General features: G+C 43.5%; 1 protein-coding gene across 2 annotated transcripts in view; it reads right to left on the bottom strand.

The window, feature by feature from the left end:
• FHIP1A (FHF complex subunit HOOK interacting protein 1A) overlaps positions 1-11026 on the bottom strand; it is a 250636-nt gene extending 239610 nt beyond the window's left edge. For both annotated transcript variants that reach the window (XM_039234330.1, XM_039234331.1), the window contains exon 1: positions 10789-11026. The gene's annotated coding sequence lies outside the window, so the exon portion shown is untranslated. The remainder of the gene's footprint in view (positions 1-10788) is intronic.
• Between the last annotated feature and the right edge of the window lie 4492 nt (positions 11027-15518).

Here is a 15518-nt window from a genome sequence, read left to right as displayed (position 1 = left end):
CTTAAATAACCTGTGGTGTGCTACTACACAGCCAAAATGCTCCGTATGTATGGGCATGGAAATACTTTTAAGTTATATATATATATAAGCTAAAAATAAAAACCAAGTTGAAAGGTGTTTAGTATTACCCATGTACTCAGTAACCATAATATTTTAATATGGAGATAAACTGAGGAAAAAACATGTACCTATTTATAGCAGTTTCTTCAGAATATTAGATTACAACGCACTTTAAATTTCAACATGACCTATTACCATAATGTTTGATTGTTGAATAATAAGTATTATGTGTATAATAAGAACAAAGCTAGTTATTTAAAGTTAGTAATATACTTCAAAGGGAAGTAGGAGAAAAACTTAGGATAAAGAGAAAACATAGGAGGTTAAAAACTTTCTAGGGGCACCTGAGTGGCTCAGTCAGTTGAGCAACCAACTCTTGATTTCGACTCAGGTCATAACACCAGGATCATGATATCGAGCCCCACATCAGGCTCCACGGTGAGCATGGAGCCTGCCCGAGATTCTCTCTCTCTCTCTCTCTCTCTCTCTCTCGCCCTTCTTCCCTGTTCATGCGTCCTCTCTCTCTAAAAAACAAAGCAGTGCAAAAAATAAATAAATAAACCACTTTTCTATAATTGCTCTAAAATAACATCTGTCTCTACCTCCCTTTTAGAAAAGTTATATCCTCGGTGCCTGGGGGGGGCTCAGTCGATTGAGGGTCCAACTTCAGCTCAGGTCATGATCTCACAGTTTGTGGGTTCAAGCCCTGTGTTGGGCTCTGTGCTGACAGCTTAGAGCCTGGAGCCTGCTTCAGATTCTGTGTCTCTCTACCCCTCTCCCACTCTTGCTGTGTTTCTCTCTGTCTCAATAATAAACAAACATTAAAAAGAAAAGTTACGTCCTTTTTCTCAGAACTTCAAACTTAAGCCACATACACAGATACTGGAAAAGCCTCCTTAGCTAGCATCTCCTATTAGTGGCAGCTTCTCAGGATAAAAGCTGAGCCCAAATGCAGTACTTATCAAATTCAACTGATCAACACTGTCAATTCCTAAGCAATTGCAGACAAACTACATTAAGTGTCTCTAATTCTAATTAAAAGTTAATTCAGAATTAAAAAAAAAAAAGGTACAGAGTCTGCAGACTCTAAAGATATCTAAAGCTTTTTCATAATGAAAATATGAGAGGTTAAGAGATAACTGCTCTTGAATCCAGTTCTGTAACTATTCAAACATTATAAAACACTAGATCAAAGCGGAAAAGAGAATTGCCTCTAAAGGTAATTAGGGAGTATCAAGCATGGGGAAATGTTCCACCTGCCTGGGGAGGGTTATGAACTTGTACTAAGAAAGGTTTGTCTCTGGGGCGCCTGGGTGGCTTAGTCGGTTGAGCGTCCCACTTTCGCTTAGGTCATGATCTCGCGGTTCGTGGGTTCGGGCCCCGCGTTGGGCTCTGTGCTGACTGCCAGCGCAGAGCCTGGAGCCTGTTTCAGTCTGTGACTCCCTCTCTCTCTGACCCTCCCCTGCTCANTGGAGCCTGTTTCAGTCTGTGACTCCCTCTCTCTCTGACCCTCCCCTGCTCACGCTGTCTCTCTCTCTCTCTCTCTCCTAGGAAAAAAAAAAAAAAAAAAACATTAAAAAAATACTTCAAAAAGAAAAAAAAAAAAGGTTTGTCTCTCCAGTCATGGGACCCTAACAAACATTTAAACTCCCAAACCTCAAACTCCTCACCTGCAAAATGAAAAAACTGGGCATAAAGAACCACTATAGTCCTTTCAGCTCTAAAATTCTGAAAACAGACCTTTTTGCTATCCTTGCCAAAGGATTTTTTAAAATAATATGCCTGCACACATCATGGCATATAAGATATAAAGTTCTAAAGTAACATAGCCAAAAACAGCAGACTCCTGTCCACCCCTGAATTCCATTCCCCAAAAGAAGCTCCTTTGAACTCTGTAAGATATTTCTTCTAGTAATTAATTCCACATATGTAAATCACACACTTAAATTAGAATTCCTCAATTTTTTTTCAATTTCAGACATTATTAAAAGTTGTTTTCTCAGTCTGGAAGGGCACTTCCCCAGGTATAGCCACACTGTTGAGATGCAAACAATATAAAAATTACATACACATATATGTGTGTACATATTTACATATTGTCTTATCCCCAGTGAGGTCACATTTTGGTTAATAAATAAGACCTCATTTCACACCCAAACACTTCACAAAATGTAGCAGGCAAAGAATTAAAAGCTTGGCCTCTATTAAAAATCCTGGATTCGGGTTTGAGTCCACTATGTACAAGAGCAAAGTGTGAAAATGTGTTAAGGAAACCTAACTCAAAATTGGAGTTGGGAGGCCATGAAGAGAAGGCTCTGACATGCATACCACTCACTTGTGGTCACAGCTTGTGAAGTCCATGAAAAAAGAAGAAAGGTTTCTTCTCAGCCCAGCAAGAGCAAGCTGCCCTCACCTGCAGCCAATGATAAGCCACCATCACTTAGAACTTTCATTTTCCTCCAATAAACTTTTGTTCAAAATAAACCCCTCTCAACTTTATCCTTACCTCTATAAAGAAACACTCCCCCCCCCTTTGTACTGCTTTGTTTACCTGTGGTATCCCATAGTTTGCTTGTCCCAAATTGCAATTTTTTCCACTATTCCCAAATTAGCTGAATTTTTGCTGGCTGAATAGTTTACCTTTTTTCTTTGAAAAGGTTGACATTTCTATGGTCAACAAATCTTCAACAAAGTAGGAAACAATATCCAAAGGAAACAAGACAGTCTCTTCAACAAATGATGCTGGGAAAACTGGATAGCAACATGCAGAAGAATAAAACTGGACCACTTTCCTACACCATATACAGAAATAAATTCAAAATGGATGAAAGACCTAAAATGCAACAGGAAACCATCCAAATCCTAGAGGAGAACACAGGCAGCAACCTCTTTGACCTTGGCCAGAGTAAATTCTTACCAGACATGTTGCCAGAGACAAGGGACATAAAAGTATACATGAACTACTGGGACTTTATCAAGATAAAAAGCTTCTGCACAATGAAGGAAATAATCAACAAAACTAAAAATGTAGCCTACAGAATGGGAGAAGATATTTGCAAACATATCTGATAATTTTCAGACATATCTGATAAAGAGTATCCAAAATCTATAAAGAATTTAGCAAACTCAACACCCAAAAACAAACGACCCAGTTAAGAAATAGGCAGAAGACAAGAATAGACACTTTTCTGAAGAAGACATCCAGATGGCTAACAGACATATGAAAAGATGCTCGACATTACTCAGCATCAGGGAAATACAAATCAAAACCACAATGAGATACCACGTCACACCTGTCAGAAAGGCTAAAATTAACAACACAAGCAACAACAGGTGTTGGCAAGCCCAAAATCAAACATTGGTCCAAAAAAACCTTTTTTTTTGGACTGGCAGATTACTGTAGCAACTGGATCCCAAATTTTTCCCTTATGGCTCAAGCTTTATACACTTTGTTAAAAACTCCTAAACCCGAATCTATCATCTGGAAGATTCAGATAACATGACTTTTCAAATCCTAAAAGTTAAAAAAAAAAAAAAAACCTGCCCTTGGACACCCCAATTGTCAACTCCCTTTCTGTATATGAAAAAGAAAGGAATGTCTTAGAAGCACTCACCCAAAAGCATGGAGATAGTCACTGACCCATTGGATATTACAGACAACTAGATCCTGTAACCTATGGATACCCCACATGCCTCAGAGCTATGTCTTCTACTGTCCTTCTTATAAAGACCACTAAAGAAATAGTCATGGGATCCCCTATAACCATCTTGGTGCCACATGCAGTTTGAAGCTCTTATTTCTCATCATAACGTCTTTCAGTAAGCTATCTCACTTAATAAATCACTGTAATAATTCATCACTATAATAAATCACTGTAAAAACCATGGCCCTGCTACCTTTTCCCTCCTTTACACTGATGAAACCCCCCATAACTGCTCAGTACCAACAGATCACCCTGTGACTCCTTGTGATGACTTACAGAAAACTCTTTGAATAACACTGACTACTCATGGTTCACTGATGGTTCTTATGTGAAAAATTAAGATGGTAAATATCATGTTGAGTATGCAATACCAACTCCTTTTGATGGAACTTAAGTGGCTCTAACATTGGCTACTTTGGCCCAACAAGCCAAACCATACACACTGGGGCCTGTATCCTAGCCAAAGGCAAAACTGCCAACGGTTATACAGATAGTAGATATACCTTTCGAGTGGCTCACGACTTTGAAATGTTAGGGCAACAATGTGGTTTCCTTCAGAGACAAAACTAAAAACAGACTTTCTTTTTTTCCAGGAATTATTCAATGCTATACCCTTATTTGCTGCTTTGGCTATTACGAAGATCCCAGAACATTCTAGGCTCGACTCCTGGAAAGCTAAAGGAAATCACCTTACTGACATTTCTGCAAAATAGGCTGCCCTCCAAAACTTCCAAAGTCAAACCTCTGTCATGGTCCAAAGGAACTCACCTCCAGATGATAATGTGGAAAACCTAACAAGAGATGCTCAATAATTAGCACCAGAAAGGAAAAGACAATATTGGCAATCAGATGGTTATTGGTATAAGAAGAGAAACCCCTGGTTTGGGCCAAATAAGAAAATGGTCCTACCAGAAATTCTAAAATTCCCAATACTCACCACTGTACATGCATTAAAATATTAGCTGATACATAAAATATAATGTTTATGAATCAATACTGGTAAGGAAATATTAACAAGGCTTCTGAAAGGGCCTACTTTACTCGTCCCACTTGCCCAAAATAAAATCCAGGGAAACCTGTCTGCACTGTTCTTGGGCACTTTAAATTGCCTAATGGACCATTCAAGGTTTGGCAAATGGATTTATTCAACTATTTCCATCTTATGGATATAAATATGTTTTGGTAATGATCTGCATATTTTCCCACTGGGTCAAAGCCCCTCTAGGTAGACAAGCTACTGCCTCTTCAGAAGCCAAAATCCTACTGGAAAAGCATCTACACACAGGGAATCCCTCTCAAGCTTTGTAACTACGAGGGAACCCACTTTACTGGTCAAATATTATGGCAGGTCTGTGTTGTTTGGGCAGTTCTACAGCATTTTCACTGTACTTATCATCTTCAATCCTCAGGACTAGTCAAATGAACCAAAAGCAACATCAAAACTCCACTGGAAAAATTTGTGGAAACTCTCCAAATGCCTTGGTGGTTGGTTCTAAATCTCAGATCTACCCCCTTTGGAGGTCATCAACTCTCATCCTTTGAGATGTTAACTGGGTGCTCCATGAATCTAGCTCCCACCTCTTTTGACCTGCACCTAATAAAAGGAGGTATACTTCAGTATTGAAAATGTCTAATTACATCTCTTGAAAATAATCATGCTCTTTAGTAGAGCACTCTTTTCATAGTGTGTTCCCAGGAGATGAAGAACCAAACACCACACTCTGCAACCTTGGCATTTTGTTTATTGGAAAAAATATCTCCAAAAAGGCTCTTCAACTACACTAGAAAGGCCCTTATCAAGTGTTACTAATTCCTGTGCAGCCAAAAATCCAAGGAGTAGACTCCTAGATCCATGTTTTTCATATAAAGAAAACTCCAAAACCTGACTGAACCTGTACACCAACTGGTGACCTCAAATTAAAGATTTCCAGGAACTGAAGCAGACGGCTTTCCCCAAGATGATGGCATCAGGCCAATATTCTTTCTGCTTTTTCTTATTCTGTTTTCTCCTTCTCTGTTCTGGAGACACACACCCTCCTTCACGTTTCCCAATCCCTCACAAAAGGGGGAAACCTTTCTGATGGTTCAGATTCTGTCGAACAAACCCCCAGTCATCCAAAACCCCAATCTGTCCATGATAGCCATGACCTTGTAGTCTTCCTCACAGCAATCTTCTCCTCATCTCCACTGCATCCATTAACCATACCTGCACCTTTCTGGATATCTGTCACTAAGTCAGATTTCTACAACCAAGTTTTCCCGTACCTTGCTTTGATCTCTCCCCTGTCATAACTTTCAATGCAACTAATCATAACAATTCCACCCATACAGTTTCACATTCTCACTACTACCTTAGGTCAGCTTGCCCTAGCAAAACAACACCTCTATATGGCCTTTGAGAACAAAGTCCACAGAACAAAATGGTTTCTCCCTACTTGTTTCTCAAACACCATGACCCTTAGCTTGAAAGGACCAACTGAATAATCCCAATTAATATTACTATTAAAAATCTAGGGGCGCCTAGGTGGCTTAGTCGGTTAAGCGTCCGACTTTCACTTAGGTCATGATCTCGCGGTTTGTGGGTTCGAGCCCCGCGTCGGGCTCTGTGCTGACTGCCAGCTCAGAGCCTGGAGCCTTTTTCAGATTCTGTGTCTCCCTCTCTCTCTGACCTTCCCCTGCTCATGCTGTCTCTCTCTCTCTCTCTCTCCTAGAAATAAATTTAATAAATAAATAAATAATAAATTAATTAATTAAAAAAATCAAACCCTAGGGGCGCCTGGGTGGCTCAGTGGGTTGGGCATCAGACTTTGGCTCAGCTCAGGTCATGATCTCACAGTTGGTGGGTTTGAGCCCTGCACTATGCTGACCCCTAGCTCAGAGCCTGGAGCCTGTTTCAGATTCTGTGTCTCCCTCTCTCTCTGACCTTCCCCTGCTCATGCTGTCTCTCTCTCTCTCTCTCTCTCTCTCTCTCTCATAAATAAATAAAACATCAGAAAAAAATATTAAATAAATAAACAAATATCAAGCCCTAGCAGGAATCTTATATGCACCACTCGGTTTTATCTTTGTAGCGACTGGGCCCCTCCATAGGCCTATGAATGTTTAGACAGCTGGCAGATTGGAGACCAATGCTTACTAGAATTTCTGTCTCTGTGGACATCCACAATAAATCTGAAGCCTTCCACTGGTCTTCCCCACTAAACCTTCAACTCTGCACTAAACAGACACTCCCCAAAGTATACATGACTCTGGATTTGCCTCTATTGTAGGTATTCATACCAATGAACAAATTATTAGAAATCTCTCTTTGGAGTTGGGAAAACTCACCAATTCCACTGTGAAGACAATATGGGGGAGAGGGGAAAATGGGTGATGGGTATGGAGGAGGGCACTTGTTGGGATGAGCACTGGGTGTTATATGGAAACCAACCTGACAAACTATATTTAAAAAAAAAAAGGAAAGAAATTAAAATTAAAAAAAAAAAAAAGGACAATAGCAGTCCAACCACAATTACTTGACTCATTGTTTAAAGTCGTTTTGGACAGTCACAAGATCTTTGATTACCTACTTGCTAAATACATAAGTATTTGTATGCAAGCAACTGACACACATGAATAAATTCCTCCAAAGAAGCAGAAACTCAAATACATAAAAATAGAGAACAAGGACATAGCTGCAACAAATTCCACCTGACGATCCATGATCCTTTGATCTCTGGCTAGGTATACATTCAGCCTTGGGCTCCTGGTTTAGGACTATTACACAAACTGGAGTCATCATTCTGCTCATCTTTTTTATAGAATCATTTTCAAATGCTGTGCCTGTCAAACCTTTGGGTAGAAACAACATATCCAATAAGGTGATGCTGGCTCAATGCATCAAGATTGTCTCCAGTACTTATAACTTTAGATATAGACTTTAGATGGGAAATGCCTGAGAGTTCTCCCTTCTACTCACCCTTGTTACTTAAATGTGGCCTCAACAGTTTCCAATCTGGGCACTTTTCCTTGACATAGGACAGGACCCTAGGAAAGGTCGTTCCTGACATCAAGAAACAAAAATGTTTCTAATAAGAACAGATGGCCCAACTCTTGATCAGTGATGCTCTTAAAGGAAGACCTTGATCAAAATGGGGACATGTGAAAATGTTTTAAGGAAACCTGACTCAAAATTGGAGTTGGGAAGCCATTAAGGGAGGGCTCTGACACATATACCACTTGTGGTCACAGCTTGCACAATCCAGAAGAAAGATTTCCTCTCAGCCCAGCAACAGCAAGCCACCAGCACCTGCAGTCAACGAGAAGCCACTACCACTTGGAACTCTCATTTTTCCTCCAAAGAACCTCTGTTCAAACCCCTCCCAACTTCCTCCTTTCCTCTATAAAAGGACACTCTCCTCCTTTATTCTCCCAACTTGCCTATGGATCACCATCATTTGCCTGTCCTGAATTCCAATTCCTCAGCTACCCTGAATAAATCTGGCTGATTGAACTGCTTACCTTTTCCTTTTAAAAGGTTGATAGAAGTATATACCTAGAAGTTCCTTATTTTCTCTGAATCTTATCTGTTTTCCTCCTAAGTAACCTAATATAATAGCACCCACTACAAAATGGTTAAATCACAAAGCCCAAATATGGTACATGTCCAAAGTACTTTGCTAATCATAAAGCCCTACAGAAATGTTACCTCTGCTCTTGACTTTACTAAGAGACCAGATCCCTGACATTACTGGTCACTCTTGAGCATCATTCCTCTACTTAGGCTAAGAGTTAGAAGTCACGGTTAAGGAGAGTGAAGTAGATATAAATTGTGTTCCAAGACCAGAATCTGAGTGCCCAGTTCTTCAAAGGGCCCACATATTGCCCTCTGAAACATGTGTACACAGAATAAAGAAAAAGTACCTAAGCATGGTCTTGAGAAAGCAATTTAGTTTTATATTTGCAGAGAGAGAAAGCTTCCTTACCAAAATTTTAAGTAATCAGAACACAATTTCAAAAGTCACTCCTCAGGCAACTCTTGTTTCTTCTAATACGTACCTCTTTGTCTTGACATAATTTGTTTGTACATCAGATTGTTGATTTATAGACATTATCTATTGGCTTCCTATTATGATAGAACGAACTTTGCAGAGAAAGTTTTATGAGCCAAAGTTGAGATATTGTGATGCGAAACTGTCCAGTGATGCATTACTCCAAACCGCCCTTTCATTTCTACTCTTCAAAGACCTACATTAAAAGCAATACAGGGGCGCCTGGGTGGCTTAGTCGGTTAAGCGTCCGACTTTCGCTTGGGTCATGATCTCGCGGTTCGTGGGTTCGAGCCCCGCGTCAGGCTCTGTGCTGACTGCCAGCTCAGAGCCTGGAGTCTGTTTCGGTCTGTGACTCCCTCTCTCTCTGACCCTCCCCTGCTCATGCTGTCTCTCTCTCTCCTAGAAATAAATAAAACATAAAAAAATTTAAATAAAAATAAATAAATAAAAGCAATACAACCTACAGTGTCTCTGTTTAGAGACAATAAGGAAGCTAGCTGGGAAGTTGGGCCTAAATTATTAGACCACTGTAAACCTCTCTCTTAATCTAGTTCAGGGATGCTTGGTTTCTTGTGCCCTTTTCACCCACCCCATACAGTTTAAAGCTGTTCCTAAAACTATAGGACAAATGAAAAAGGAGACCCTAAACTTAATTTCAGGACAAGCATGGGCACAATTCTTATGAGCTCTGGAATGGGATTAACTGGTGCTAAAAGAAACCAGCTTTTACTTATCTGAAAAGTTATCTAAAGCCGACAAGTATGCAGCATTAAAATTTATGAACTAATCTCCTGCATTATATCTGTCCAGAGGAGACCACTAATGTCTTCCAAGTGTAGACTTCGGCTGGGGTATGCTAGGTCTGGGGCAGAGACAACATCCTCCAGGTGTACAAGTGAACTTGAGGTCAGGCAGGTGACCCTGCCAAGCAGGCATGATACATTAAGGAAAGGAAATCTTTTCTCTCATTAATCAACAGGATAAAGGTGATTAAGCAGGAATTATTTTTCAATGACCTACATAATTTCATCAGACTGCTATGGCTATTAGCAGAGAGCAGATGACTTCCTAATAAGATGAATTTGATAGCACAGCCCCTTCCGAGAAGCCTGGGTGTGGGCCCAAATGATTGGCACTGCTTACTACTACTCCTAAGCTTGGGGCTCCTTCCTCCAATGGGGATATTTCCCCATCACGGGATGGCTGAGACTACAGCACTTGCTGAATGGTGGAAGCCGGTTCTGTTAAGAAGGGATGGATCCAGGTAGGCGAGACAGAGGTCACGTGATTCCCAAAGTTCCAAACAAACAAGACTACAGCTGCTACCAACACCTCACACTGGCCAGGCTTGAAATAGAACAGCAGCTAGTTCCATTCCCTAGCAGAAACAGGGTTAACAAGGAAGCATTGTTGGAGTCGGGGCGGTGGACAGACACACGGGCACGCAGGCACAACATCAATAACAACCACCATGATTTGAACGCAGTTTCATTAGAGACCTTACGAAACTGAGCAAGAGCCACTCAACAAGTCCGTCCTTACACCGAGAGCGCTGCAAGCCTCAGAGTGGCACCACCTTGGTCTTCTGCGGAAGCGAGGTGGCTTGGGGAGAAAAACTGAGCCCCAGATCTCTTCGTCTCTGCCCGTTCCTCCCATAGGACCCCCGCTCTCTGGCCCCAGAGAGCAAGGAAAGAGGTGGAGAGACCTGATGACATCTTTCTCCGTCAAAATAAGCCGGCTCTCTCTCCCCCGGGGTCAGACACCGAGTAACGCCCTGTCCCCCAGCTCCCGCAGCCACCTCGTCCCTGCCTTGCTGCGGCCCGACGCAGCGATCTAGTTTGGGATATTCCCAGTGCAACCCCCATCCTAATACCTGCTCCTCCAGCCCAGTCGGTGGAATGCAGAGAAAAGGACACGTCTGCTCTCCCCGCTCTCAACCCTCTAAAATAAAAGAATCCCTCAAGCGGCAAAGCTCCAAACAGGATGCCACGTACCTGTCCGTGAACTCGGCTCCTCCTCCCGCGCAGTGCGGGACGCTCCGGACAAATGTCCCCAAACAGTCGGGAAAGTTTGTGCCGCCGTCCTGGGGACACGGGCCCCCGAGCCGCCACCCGCACCGGGTTCCAGGAGAGGTGGAGAGCAGGCTCCTCTCCGCCCGGCTACAACTCAACAGCCAAGCCCTAGGAAGAAAGTAGGAGGAGGGAGAAGGTTTGAGCGCAACTTTTTGACCGTGCGTCAGCGGGTGGCTGAGCCGCGCGGATCCCGGGCTCTGCACCACTCCCCCCTCCCAACTCTGTGCTCCTGGGAGCGCGGGGTGGGCCGGGGCGGGGCGGGGCGGGGCCCAACCTGCCCGGACGTCTCGGGGAACGCAGTGGCCGGCCCCGCCCCCGCCGCCACCAGCCCCGCCCCCACTCCTGACTTCGGGCCGTGCCGCCGCCAGGTGCGCGAGGGCTCCCGCACCGCTGCGCGGCCGCCGTGTGCTGGTTTCCAGGGTGAAGGGGGAGGAGCTTCGGAGGGAAACTTTCCACCGAAACTTAACCCGGGCGACGCGAGGACACCCCGCCTTTAGGGGCTCATCTTTTGTGGGCACTACATCCCTTCGCACACACAACTGCTCTCACACCTCCCCACCAAACGAAAAAATAAGTCAACATTTGTGAACCGGCCAGAAGGCGGGTCTCTTGGGTCCTGTGGAGTGGGGAAAGTCAGACAACTGCCGTGTCGCGAACGTTTTCGATTTCTTGCTCCCCAAAGGTTTGACGGCGGCCCGCGGTGCCCTCTCCCCACTCCAATTTCTTTCACTGAAGCTTTTCTTTTTATCCCTGAGGTTTGAACTTTGAAAATGCTAACAGGGTCCCAAGAGAGCTGAGTCAATGACGGAAGCGTTCCCCTGTTACTCTTCTGGCATATTCTACTGAAGTGGGCAGGAGGAGTTTTGCTCTTGACGGACTTACGGGGTCAGGGTTTGAGGGAGCAGAGGGCAATGAGCAGGCGTTGCTTTTTGTTTTTAAGGTGAGTCGGCATTACTGCAGTTGTATATGTGTACGTTGCACACGTTCACTAGCAATCCTCCCTCGCCCCCCCCCCCCCCCCCCCCCCCCCCCCCCCCCCAGCTAAGGGCTTTTTAATTTGGACTGTTGTACAGCAAAAAGGAACCATCCCCAACTCAGGACTTCCCAGATAATGGGACAGCAGGTCCACAATCCATTACCCCACCACCAGGGGCGAGGGGTTGGTGGTGGTCTTTGGCACTGCCTGGATCTCCTTTCCAGAGCCCAGACCTCGGCCCAGTAGGACCTGATCTCTCCTTTGCCAGCTGCCCTTCGTCAGACACTTGGGGCTGTGCCCATTGCCAAAGTGGGCGGTGCTGACTTCCCTCCGCGATCCCTGCGTCTCCCACGCCCCCTCTGTGGTTGGGCAGCAGAGTCAATGCTCTGCTTTCTGAACTTTAAAGCCAGGAGGAGGAATCAAATTCTTGGTTAGCGGCCTTATTGGCATTTTCAGAGCCCTGAGTTTGGCATGGCTGAAACTTGAGGTAAGCAAAAACCTGAGCAGGTTGGGCCACCCCATGGCTTACAAAGGTGGTTGTGGAGGATTTTCCACCTCAGCGGCACCTTGCTGGCACCTCACCAAATTCTCCTTTGGAGGAAGTATTCTCCTCCCTCCATTCTCAGTGAAGGGCATCCGGAGAAAACCAAAATCAGGTATATCTAGTTTCAAGTTCTCTCTTGCAGCCATAGTAATGGGATGTTACAAACTGCACACTTCCTTCTAAGGCTGTCTACCGCCACTGCTGTGGCTCATGGACAACAGCAGGAAAACAGGTTGCACTTACTGGGAGTCCTTTCAGGATTCACTAGCCTTTCATCTGTAACAAGTGCAGACAAGGGTCTCAAGTAAAAGCTGGGGAAGGACAAGAGAGAAAAAAGGTAAGTTCTACACAGCAGGTCACCTTGGCCTGCTCTAATAATTTGGAATGTGGGGAAATCTTTCACTCATTCAAACACTGTTTAGTGCTTTTTGCATGTGAGGCATTCTTCTAGGTGTTGGGGACACGGGGGATAACAAAAAACTTAAAAATTTTAGCCCTAACTCTAGATGCTGGCGAGGATGTGGAGAAACGGGCACCCTCCTACACTGTTGGTGGGAATGTAAACTGGTGCAGCCCCTCTGGAAAACAGTGTGGAGGTTCCTCAGGAAACTAACTATAGAACCCCTCTAGGACCCAGCAATAGCACTGCCAGGAATTTACCCAAGGGATACAGAAATGCTGAGGCATAGGAGCACATGTACCCCAATGTTCACAGCAGCACTCTCCACAATAGCTAAAACATGGAAAGAGCCTAAGTGTCCATCAACAGATGAATGGANTAGCACTGCTAGGAATTTACCCAAGGGATATAGAAATGCTGATGCATAGGAGCACATGTACCCCAATGGTCATAGCAGCACTCTCCACAATAGCTAAAACATGGAAAGAGCCTAAGTGTCCATCAACGGACGAATGGACCAAGAAGATGTGGTTTATCTATACGATAGAATACTACATGGCAATGAGGAAGAAGGAAATCTGGCCATGTGTAGCAACATGGATGGAACTTGAGGGTGTTATGATGAGCGAAATAAGTCAGGTGAGAGAAGGACAGCTACCATATGTTTGCTCGTATTGGTAGATTAGGAGGAACTTAACTGAGGACTTCAGGGGAGAAGAAGGGGGGTAAAATAGTGAGGGAGACGGAGGGAGGCAAACCATGAGTGACTCTTGAATGCTGAGAGCAAACTGAGGGCTGATAGGGGTAGGGGAGAGGGGAAAGGGGGTGATGGGCATGGAGGAGGGCACTTGTGGTTATGAGCACTGGGTGTTATATGGAAACCAACTTGACAATAAACTATTAAAAATAATTTAAAAATTTTTTAAATAAAAAAAATTTTTTTTTAATTCTACCCCTAATGGAGCTTACCTTCCAGATGGGAAAGACAGATGATAAATTTGTGGACTGCCATATGATTAGAAATGCTATGGAGAACAGTGCCTGAGTGGCCCAGTCGGTTGAGCGTCAGACTTGGACTCAGGTAATGATCTCACCACTGGTGAGTTCAAGCCTCGCGTCTGCTCTGTGCTGACAGCTCAGAGCCTAGAGCCTGCTTCAGATTCTGTCTCGGTCTTTCTCTGCCCCTCCCCTGCTCACACACTGACTATCTCTTTCTCTCCTTCTCTCTCTCTCTCTCTAATAGAAATAAACATTAAAAAAAAATGCTATGGAGAAAAATTGAGCAGGGAGGGGACAGAGGAGGAGGAAAAGGTGCTTTTTTTTCTTTTCAATTTTTTATTTAAATTCTAGTTAACATATAGTATAATACTGGTTGCAGGAGAATTTAATGAGTCATCACTTACATATAACATCCAGTGCTCAATACAAGTGCCTTCCTTAATACCCATCACCCATTTAGCCCATTCCCTATCTACTTCTCCTCCAGCAACCCTCAGTTTGTTCTCTATAGTTACGAGTTTCTTATGGTTCTCTTCCCTCTTTTTTCCTCTTTCCCTATATTCATCTGTTTTGTTTCATATGGTGTTTGTCTTTCTCAAACTGATTTATTTCAATTAGCATAATACACTCTAGCCCCAACTACATTATTGGAAATGGCAAGATTTGATGGCTGAGTAATATTCTTTTGTGTGTGTGTGTGTGTGTGTGTGTGTGTGTACATTTTATCCATTCATCAGTTGGACATTTGGGCTCCTTCCATAATTTGGCTATTGTTGATAATGCTATGAACATCAGGGTGCATGTGCCCCCTCCAAACCTGTATTTTTATATCCTTTGGGCAAATGCCTAGTAGTGATAGATGGATCATAGGCTGGGTCTATTTTTAACTATTTAAGGAACCTCCATACTGTTTTCCAATGTGGCTGCACCAGTTTGCATTCCCACCAACAGTGCAAGAAGGTTCCCTTTCTTCTTCATCCTTGCCAACATGTTTTATTAATTTTCACCATTCTGACAGGTGTGGGGTGGGATCTCATCGTAGTTTTGATTTATATTTCCCTTATGATGAGTGATGTTGAGCATCTATTCATGTGTCTGTTGGCCATGGTGCTCTTTTAAATAAGATCATCAAGGAACACCTCTGTGGGAGGTAATATTTGAGCAAAGACCTAAAGGAGCAAGATATCTGGACAGACAACTTTCAAGGCAGAAAGCACAGCAAGTACAAAAGCCCTGAGACAGGAATATGCCTGAGTGCACTAGGAACAGCCAAGAGGCCAGAGTGGCAAAACAAAGAAGGTAAAGACAGGGAAGAGGCTGGGGTGAGGCAGTTCAAGTGAGGCTTTTACTCTGAGTGAGTTGGGAGCCACTGGAGAATTTAGGGGAGAAAAGTGACATCTCCTGACATTTTTTAATAGGATCACTTTGACTGCTAGATTGAGGGTAGATAGTAGTGGGTAGCAGAAAACGATTAAAAGCCTAGTGAAATAATCCACTAGCAAGAAGAGAGTGACTTGGACCAGATACAGAAGGGTGGGGGTGATAAAGTGACAGGAACCCCTCACAGACTGAATGTGAAATATGAAGAAAAGAAAACAAGGAAGAGTGAGGTGTTTGGCCTGAGCAGCTCAAAGGATGGAATTGCCAGAACAAAGAAGCAAAAGACTTCAAAAAGAGCAGGTTGGGATAAAAATCAAGAAGGCCAAAGGGATGACAGGAAAGAAACATAATTT

This window comes from Hyaena hyaena, unplaced genomic scaffold (assembly GCF_003009895.1).
Source record: "Hyaena hyaena isolate Hyena2069 unplaced genomic scaffold, ASM300989v1 scaffold_89, whole genome shotgun sequence".
Lineage (NCBI taxonomy): Eukaryota > Metazoa > Chordata > Mammalia > Carnivora > Hyaenidae > Hyaena > Hyaena hyaena.
Note: the sequence above shows the minus strand (reverse complement) of the source record. Positions and strands in the feature narration are given on the sequence as shown.